The sequence below is a fragment of the Natrix helvetica genome (genome assembly GCF_964273705.1).
Source record: "Natrix helvetica genome assembly, chromosome: 1".
Classification (NCBI taxonomy): domain Eukaryota; kingdom Metazoa; phylum Chordata; class Lepidosauria; order Squamata; family Natricidae; genus Natrix; species Natrix helvetica.
The window spans coordinates 38,775,687-38,785,537 of NC_138548.1; the positions used below are offsets into that span (position 1 = coordinate 38,775,687).

Consider the following 9,851-nt stretch of genomic DNA (forward strand, 5'->3'; position numbering starts at 1 on the left):
TCTGTTTTGCACATGCGCAGAACAATCTTCATTGAAAAAAAATGCAATTTCCCCCTTTTTAAATGTTGCACACATGCACAGACCTTTCAAAGTGCAAATACACACGTGCGCAGAGTGCAAAATGTTTCAGCACCGAACAGGTAATAATGCCGGCAGGAACCCACCCCTGCTCCCTGGATAATAAGCCCAATTGGGCTTTTGAGCACATGCGCTAAAATAAGCCCTCCCCCAAAAATAAGCCCTCCCCCAAAAATAAGCCCTCCCTGAAAATATTGCAACACAGCAGCAGCCATGAGGTGACCACACTCACCGCCTCCTGCACCTCAAAAATAATAAGTTCTCCCTGAAAATAAGACCAAGTGTCAAAAGAAAATAAGACTCTGTCTTATTTTCGGGGAAACACGTTACAAAGTACGGAAAAGTTCTCTTATCTGTTGGATTATTAGATTTATCAATATTTTATTGCTAAAACAACCACATAGAAAATATTAAACATCTCTACCTATGGATTAATACCATTCTTCAAAGCCATTGTTTGCTGAAACACAGTTTCATGTGTGTACCCCAACTGTGTTCAGCAATATACTACACTAAATCAGTAAACTGTGTAAGCATGTTTTTTTTTTCCTCACTCAACCACAATTTATCTTTATACCTTGGTTGATCTAATCTTTGAAGGAAATAGTGTCCCAAACAATTCAGACAGAATTCAATATATGGTATGTTTTTTTAATTGTGTTTCTTGAATGTCGCTAGAGGGCACTCTGGTGTGGGGTTTTTTCCCTTCTCTTTATTCATTCTTAAGTAATTAAAAAAATGTTAGGTTGGCTCCCCTAGAGCATTCCTGGAAGTCACAAGGGCTCTTTCAAATTTACTTTTCTATGGAGCATAAAAAAGATGGCAAAGGCAAATACAAGATTAAAATACAGAAGCAGCTGAATGGGAAACATCAAAGTGTGATTGAGTGGGAAAACAGATATGAGACAGCATAGTTGTTCTATCTTCAGATGTAAACTGAGTTACATTTCTGTTCTTCCTTGAAAAGTTTCTCTTCTATTCAAGAATGGGGGAAACATTTTGTCCCTGCAGAAATGCTCCATGCAGGTAGTATTTCTTTCCGCCTTTCCATCTAGGATTTTAAATAATCTTAGTATGCTAATGCACCATCTACATTAGTTTCCTACAATAACTCTGAAAAGTATAAAATTCTCTATGCTTGAAAATGTGTTAAATTATAATTGTGATTTTGCTTAATGGATTATTTGAATTCGGACTGAAAATTAAATTGCGATTTGATTTAAATTTTGACAGCATACTTAGAATGATCAAAATAACCACAGCTTGATTAAGATTAGCTTACTTTGTTTTCACTGGTGTACAAACTTAGGCTACTGGCTGGCTTATGATTAAACAAAATGAAAATAAGGTAGATCTGCTTTTTGTATATGTATATATACTAACCTACCGATATCTATCAATGTGTGTGATGGACCTTTAGCCTTCCCCCCTCCCACATGTGGAAACTCTAATGATGAACAGCACAGACTTTTTTATTAATAGCATTTCCAAATAAATATATGATAATAGATGAATATCCGGACCAGAAGCAGAGAAGTCATCAGAATGGTTAAACTAAGTCAACAGCATGTTAATTCTCATCACACATCATGCAACAGTCATCATTATAGTGTCACATATTAGAAATGAGCGATTATTTGTGATCTGTGCATGTCACAAAAATAGATGCCATGATGGATATCTTTACATTTCAACTAAGTTCATGCCAATATTAAGCTTTAATTTCTTTAATCATGTTTTATTCCATACATCACATATGGTAGGGCTTACAACACCTAAGCCAAAATCTTCAAATGAGTACAGGTAGTCCTTGACATACGACCACAATTGAGCCCAAAATTGTTGTTGCTAAGTGAGACATTTGTTAAGTAAGTTTTGCCTTATTTTACGACCTTTCTTGCCATAGTTGTTAAGTGAATCTGGCTTCCCCATTGACTTTGTTTGTCAGAAGGTTGCAAAAGCTGATCACATGACCTTGGGACACAGCATTTTTCATAAGTATGAATCAATTGCCAAGTATCTGAGTTTTGATCACATGATCATGGGGATGTTGCAAAGGTTGTGGGAAACAGTCATAAGTCACCTTTTTCAGTCCATTGTAACTTTGAATGGTCACTAAATGAACTGTTGTATGCTGAGGACTTCCTGTATCTTTTGCAAGGATGACTCACAGCTATATTATTCTGCTTCTATTTCCCTCTTTCCTCCAGTTATGTTCCTGGGACTATCAACTAGGAAGGTCTGCGTTTGGATGTGTTTTATATAGCTTTGTAAAGTCGTACATTGATGTCACACAGATTTTCAAGGCAAGAAAAATAATTCTGCATTATTTATTTTAAAAGAACCTAACATCGAGTAACTGTTATATACAAACTAAAAACAACAACAACAACAACAACAAAGAAAAGCAATCCATGCCTGTAGAATTTAGATTTTTTAAAATACAGTACATTAAAGAAATGGGGAAGAAGGAGCAAGAAAAGAGAAACAAATTTCCAGGTCTGTAGACCTGTGGTTGAAAATTCCCCAAAATTGAGAAACAGAATGATAATGAAGCGATAGCTGGGTTTCTGTTGTGACTATACTAAAGTGTTGTGGCCCAGCAGGAGCCGTTGGAGCTGCTACCAGACTCCGACAGCGAGGGTCCCTATGAGTCGGCTCTGGAGGATGTGGAGGACCCTGGACAGGGTTCCAACTCTGAGCAGGGATCAGAGAGGCTGGTTGGCCACCAGGAGGTGCCTGAGGCATGGAGCAGTGGTGAAAGCCAAAGGGAGTGTGCTCCTGATGTCATGCCTTGGAGCAGTGGGGAGGAGACAAGGGAGTGGTTTCTGGATGCCAAGCAACGGAGAGCTGATAGACGGAGAGAACAGCTACGCATTTACAAGAGATGATTGGATGCAGGTGCTCATAATCAGGCTCCTCTCAAGGCTATTTAAGGAGGGACTTTCTGACAGTTGTTTTGCAGGAATCAACTGATCATTAGAGTTGGAGATGCTCTCAGATCTGTGTCGTACCTCGGCAGGCAGGATTGCTGTCAAGGTGGTATCTGGACCTCGGCAGGCTGGATTGCTGCCAAAGTGTTATCTGGATCTCAGCAGACTGGATTGCTGCCAAAGTGTTCGCTGTACCTGGATTGCTGCCAATGTGCTATCTGGACCTCGGCAGGCTGGATTGCTGCCAAGGTTTAAACTGTCTGTAATAAAACATCTTGCAGAGACCTTGTTTCGGAGTGATTTGTTATATGAGAAAGGGGGAGTCAGAACACTAAAGTAGAATAAAATATGGATTAAAATATAAGAATGAAGACGTGGCATAAAGTTAGAAGCTTGCTTAAAGGGACAGGGAACTGTCATCAGCCTTCAACCACAACATGTTCCAGCAAATGTCCCTATGTCAAAAGTCCAAAACCACAAGGTTCAATTAAAGTTCGTTAATGGCACGTAGTCCATACCTGTAACAAAAGGAGAAGTAAGACCCCCATCTCCTTGTAAGGCTTTTTCCTCAAGGTAACCAATAAGAAATGAGTTAAGTGTTTCCGTGTTATGCTGTCTTTGAGAATGTATAAGAATGCGTGCTTTGATAATGAAGGTCGTTCAGAAATTCGCAACGTTAGCCATGGGCTAACTTTCTGAACCTGGCTGCCAAATAAACTCCTCCTGTATCCTGAGAAGTCTAAAGCCTGTCATTTTCTGCAACAATACAGTAGTTAGGATTTATCTTTTACAATATTTTTTCAACATTTTAATGTCTTTCATAGTTTCTGATAAGCCATAATATGGTTAATATGGTTTTGATTTCATGACCCTAGTCATTTTAGTTGGAAAACTATATTTTATGGCTTAGCTGTGCAAGCGTGGATAAAATAAACCATAATTTAATACAGTTTCACAGAATATGACTGTGAAAGACTTGGAAAATAAAAGGAAATTTTCCAAAGAGATTATGCAGGTTAAGAGAAACTGAAATGAAATTGTTTTAAATGCAAATGCTAAAATACTAAAAAAAAGAAAAAAGAAAAACCTTAAATACTTGAAAGCATATTATTACTACCAAATTATTGGTGTATATATAAAAAATAAAACTCTAAATTATTGACAAAGAAGCTAAAATGCTAAGAAAATATCTACTAATATATTACATTATTAGAATATTTAAAATGCAGCTAATGTATTTAATACATTAGAATGTATAAAAATATTACTGAACTGTCAATGATTGTTTATGATGATACGTCAATGTCAAATATTTAATTTTCATTCATCATATAATCCAGGATATATATATTTTTAAATATACTGTATTAGATTCTATACTACCCCCGTAACACTTTATTCCACAGGCAAAATCTCAGTTCTTGCCATAACATTTTTGGATATTTTTCTGCAAATAACTCATATTAAATTCATACAGAACATAATATATTTTTAGTCTTAGGACAGGTGTTAAGATTCTGCATGTACCCCTTAGAAGAGTCATGGGCCAGTGTTTCTAACACACCATCCCCTCGTGGATATACTGTACATGTTGTTGTTAATAATTTACGAGTCATTTTTAAAAGAAAAGCAGGGTATAAATGTCATCTTCTTATTTCTTTTCACATTTATGCTTTTCTGTTCAGGGATTGTAAACTACCTTGTGAACCTTGAGACCCAGAGGAAATATAATACAGGAATCTAATGGGATCGTGTTGGCACCTGAAAGCCCCATTATGCTGGACATGCCACATGAATAGGCCCAATGTCCCTTCCCCAAAAGCCTGCAGATGTTGATGAGGGGATAGCAGATGGAAGGAACAAAGGCATTGGAGGGATTGTGAGGTAACAGCAAGGCAATGCTTATTAGTCTGAGTAAGCTGCTTTCCTACATACCAGCTGTCCAACTACAATCACTAATTGATCTTGGTGTTTAGTGAATTGGTTCTTCAATGACATTAAGAAATCTAGCTGTTTAACTTCACAGGGGATTTTTAAAAAAATCTTTGGATTTTGTTCCTGTAGAAGACATCCCAATATATTTTATGGAATGTTGCTTGATAGGGAAATGGGCAGCATATAATAGTATAATCTTTATTGTCATTGTACTTAAATACAACAAAATGGTGCAACCTCACTGGTGCAAAATTATAGCAGAAATGAAAAAAAGAAAGAAAAAGAAAAAAAACTAGTGTGTGCACAGAGTGATTGTGGTGTATTTAAAAGTCTGATAGCCCAAGGATAGAAACTATCTTTAAACCTCTTTGTTCGGCTGGCTATACTTTGATGTCTTCTGCCCAATGGTAGAAGTGTAAAGAGACACTGACCAGGGTGTGAATCATCTCTGAGTATCTTCCTTACTCTGCTAAAGCAGCGAGACCTGGTGATGTCATCCAGTGGTGTCAGAGGGCAACCAATGGTTTCTTGTGCCAAATTGATCACTCTCTGTAGGGCCTTCTTGTCCACAGCTGTTAAAACAGCATACCATACTGTAACGCAATATGTGAGGACACTTTCTATGGTGGACCAATAGAAAGAGGTCATCAGCCGTTGTTCCACCTGATTTTTTCGCAGGACTCTAAGGAAATGAAGTCTCTGTTGGGCCTTTCCAATCACCAGAGACATGTTGTTTTTCCAGGTGAGATCTTGACTAATAAGCACTCCCAAGAATTTAAAAGAGGAAACCCTCTCCACACAGCCCCACTCGATATACAGTGGGGCAGGCTCCTCTCTGTGCTTCCAGAAATCTAGCACCATCTCCTTTGTCTTACTAGTATTCAGTTGTAAGTTGTTTCTTGAGCACCATGCAGATACCTTCTGGACTTCTTCCCTGTATGCTGATTCGTCCCCTCCAGTTATGAGACCTAGCACCATTGTGTCATCTGCAAACTTTATTATGATGTTGGATGGATCAGAAAATGTGCAGTCATATGTATACAGCGAGTACAGGTAGGGGCTGAGCACACAGCCCTGAGGGGAGCCTGTGCTGAGCTTCAGCGTGGAAGATGTAAAGGACCCAACCTTACTGTTTGTGGACGATCCATCAGGAAGTGTTTGATAAACTGAATAAAGAAAACTTTTTTAAAAATTAAAGCAGTTATGTATTGCATAATAGTGTGAATCTTCTTTCTTCACCTTGTATCCTACCATTTCTGTTCTATGAATGAGCTTTGTCAGAGACACATCTAAAAACCCTTCTAGTAATTGGTTAATCAACTTCTTCTTAAACAATGTTATAAATATCCAGCCCCACTATGCCAGAAGGTGCGATAGGTGTTTTTTTATGTAGTCTAAATGAAATTGCAGCCAATGGCATCATGTTGTAAATCACCTTTTTTTTCTTGCAATTTTATTTGCTCCATGTCAGAATTCATATCCTTCATCAATTGGTGCTGACATCTATCTCATTCCTCTTCCTTTGTTATCAGATCCACTAGTGATGGGGTTAATTGGACATACAAACTATACTAAGGCTGTTATGTTCCTAAAACTACTACCAATAGTGAAACAATGGTTATCTGACTTATTAGAATATAAACATGATATAATCTTATAATCCTTTAATTGTAAATGAATAGCAATCTGACCAATTTCCCAAGCAGCCTGCCTCTACCAAGAGATCCCATCCACCCCCAGGGAATCCCAAAATTCTCTGATGGTCCCAAAACTTTTATAATATAAAGTCTCGGAGAAGCCTCTTTTCTAAACCTTTTTTTTTTAAAAAAAATTCTTGTTGTTTGTTTAGTGTCAGTAGGAAAAAGTTGCTGTTTTACACACACAGATGGTGGCTGGAAGAGAAGCCTTTGTTGCTGTCTTCACTGTTTTCTTCTAGAGATTTATGGTAATTCTTTCTTTGGGTTTTTAGTTCTTCTTAACCCCAAATAAAAATCATGCAGCCAGAAAATATTAATCTACCAGAAAGCTTAAAGGACCTTTATATGGGGACAAATAACATTGCAGTAATTCAGGTATTTTGGTCAGTTCATAGTATTGGAGGAATCCTATAGGTTACTATTTTGTTTTACATTCCGTGTTTTTCTGAATGTTCAAAATAGGTTGCAGCAGAACAAAATAAACCTCCAAACCAATAAACAGTTAGCAGACTTAAAACTGTTATAGTAATAATATACAAGAGAAGTCAAGATCTATACCTGTACACTCAAAATACAGCTCAACTTTGGGGATCCTGGTAAGGAAAACTATAATATGATCTGGAAATCGGGTGGAATGAAACGAAAGGGTAAGCACCCAAAAGCTGAAGTTGCATGCCAGCTGAGGAATTCTGGGAGTTGCAGTCCATACACCTTAAAGTTGCCAAGTTTGCAAAACACTGTTTTAGGGTATGATGAACTGAGAAAATTTATTCCATCAGAGTAAATGTTCTGGATAGACACAGTCTTTCATAAAAGCAATAGGATGCTACATTCTTTCAGAGACAATCTTTGGGAAATACTAATTTGAATGAGACAATAGATAATACAATACAGTGTTGTGTATTGATATTTCCCCATTTACTTACTCTACACAGAGGGCAGGCTCAAAATATACCTAACTCCACATCCCAGATTGATTTTCCTATAATTCAGCCTCATTCCATACCCGTGATGGGGAACATGTCCCAGAGGTGGCATGCAAAGCTCTCTCTGTGGGTATGCACACCGTCACCAGCTGCTCTTTTGGTTTCCGGCCAGCTGGTCTTCATGGGCACTGGAGCACCAGAAAATGGCCTGAAAACAGCCAAAAAACCAGGCAGTTTTTCAGGATGTTATTGTGCGCTGGGCAGCTGGTCTTTGCTGACATGGAGCTCTGGAAAACGGCCAAAAAACCCAGCCATTTTCCAGGCAGCTTTCAGGGCCATTTTCTGGGCCAGAAACATCCTGAAAATGGCCTGAAAACGGTCCAAAAATCAGCCTGACAAAGGCCCCAAAACGCCCCAAAAACAGGCATGTGCCAGCTGGTCTTCAGGTTTGCACTGCTCTGGCACGCGCACATGCACACACATTCTGGTTTGGGCACTCTGTGCCGAAAAGGTTCACCATCACTGTCCTATACTTATACTGTGGTACTCACACAGAGTTATTTTCTTTTAAACAAGTACTCCTAGAAATCACTTGGCAGGCATTTGATCAGACCATCTAAAGACTTGAATCTCCCTCTTTAGCAGAGATTCTCACAACCCCAAGAAACTCTCTTAAACGTCAAGAATCAATAGCACTTAGATACCATGCCACAGTGCTTTTTCACTCTCTGAACAGTTTACAAATGTCAGCACATTGCTTCAAACAATCTGGGTTCTCATTTTACTGACCTTGGAAGGCTGAAAGGCTGAGTTAACTTTGAACTGGTCAGGATCAAACTCCTGGCTGAGGGCAGAATTAAGCTGCAATACTGCAATGTAACATTGCACCACCCTTGCTCCTTGGTAGACCCTACCTATCAAGTAGATAGTAAAATGCATAGAAAATCATGATAGTACAGGTAGGATAGATAGATAAATCACAACTTTAATTGTGATTACTGTAATATAAAATCGTTTCTTCATAAAATCTGTTACTTTTCTTAATGTAATCTTTATTATAATAAGGCATCATTCTGCTACAGTTCTGTATGAATGATTGGGTTCACGCCGCATACTTAGCTGTGATGTGGTTTGGATTTGTTTAATGGGCTGTGGGAAAGAAGTCAAGTTTATTCTGTATGGTTAAATAAATCTTGTTTTAGGATGACATAATACAAAGATCTATTTCAGTTAGGATTTAGGCCTGGTCATGGAATAGAAATGGCATTGGAGGAGCCATGGTGGCACAGTGGTTAGAATGCAGTATTGCAGGCTAACCCTTTTCATAGTCTGGAGTTCGATCCTGACAGGATTCAAGGTTGACTTGGCTTTTCAGCTTTCTGAGTTCTGTAAAATGAGGACCCAGATTGTTGCGTGCAATATGCTGACTTTGCAAACCACTCAGAGTGTAATGTAAAGCACTATGGAGCGATATATAAGTCTAATTATAATCAAATAATTTCATTGAAAGGATATGTGCATAGTAAATCATACTAAAGATGCATGCATAGTTGGCTTAGATTGCAATGTTTAAGAGGACAGACTTAGATTTCCTATGGCTAAATCTTGTCTGTGATATGAATTCTAGACTATATTGACTGTTGAAGGATTGCTGGTTCTTAGAGACCCTGGGACAAAACCATTGAAGTGGAGATGAGCAGGGGTTCCAGAGAAGATCTACTGAAGGAAGAACGGAAGAGTTCTACTAATCACAGATGGCTTTCATGAAAATTTGGAGAAGGAAGAATTCACATCCATCCAAAGAAAATATTAACTCTTTAAAAAAAAATCTAAGGAATCTAGTAATACACTACACACTACATTAGACTACATACATACCCATAAGAACAGTAGTTACTTTAAAAATGCTGGACCAAATGCTAATCAAATCAACAAGTTGATCAACTAAATTGGTTTTATATTGTTTTAGGCTTTATACATAAGCCTACATGTACAACACTTGACTATAAGGTTAATCAATGTAGGTGTTCCCTCTCAGAAGACATTTTTCATGGATGTGTTAAACCATGGTTTATTAAATCATAAGTTATTCACTAACCAATAATAGGTTTGATAAGTACAATTTGTTAAGTTGTCAGGTAGGATGGATAGCTTCTCCCCTTTGGATTTAACTATAAATCCCAGTAGAAATAGAACCAGTAATCAAGAAATATGAGTTCTGCTTAAGACATAAATGTTCAGGTTTCAATTAACATATTTCGAACATATTATGTAAAGGATCA

At 37.8% G+C, this 9,851-nt stretch overlaps 1 long non-coding RNA gene across 1 annotated transcript; it reads left to right on the top strand.

Annotated features, from left to right (window-relative positions):
• The first annotated feature begins 895 nt into the window (after positions 1-895).
• On the top strand, positions 896-2,476 carry LOC309388820. Its single transcript, XR_014174844.1, has 2 exons — positions 896-1,104; positions 2,289-2,476. It is a non-coding gene; the product is annotated as an uncharacterized lncRNA (long non-coding RNA).
• Positions 2,477-9,851: the final 7,375 nt, after the last annotated feature.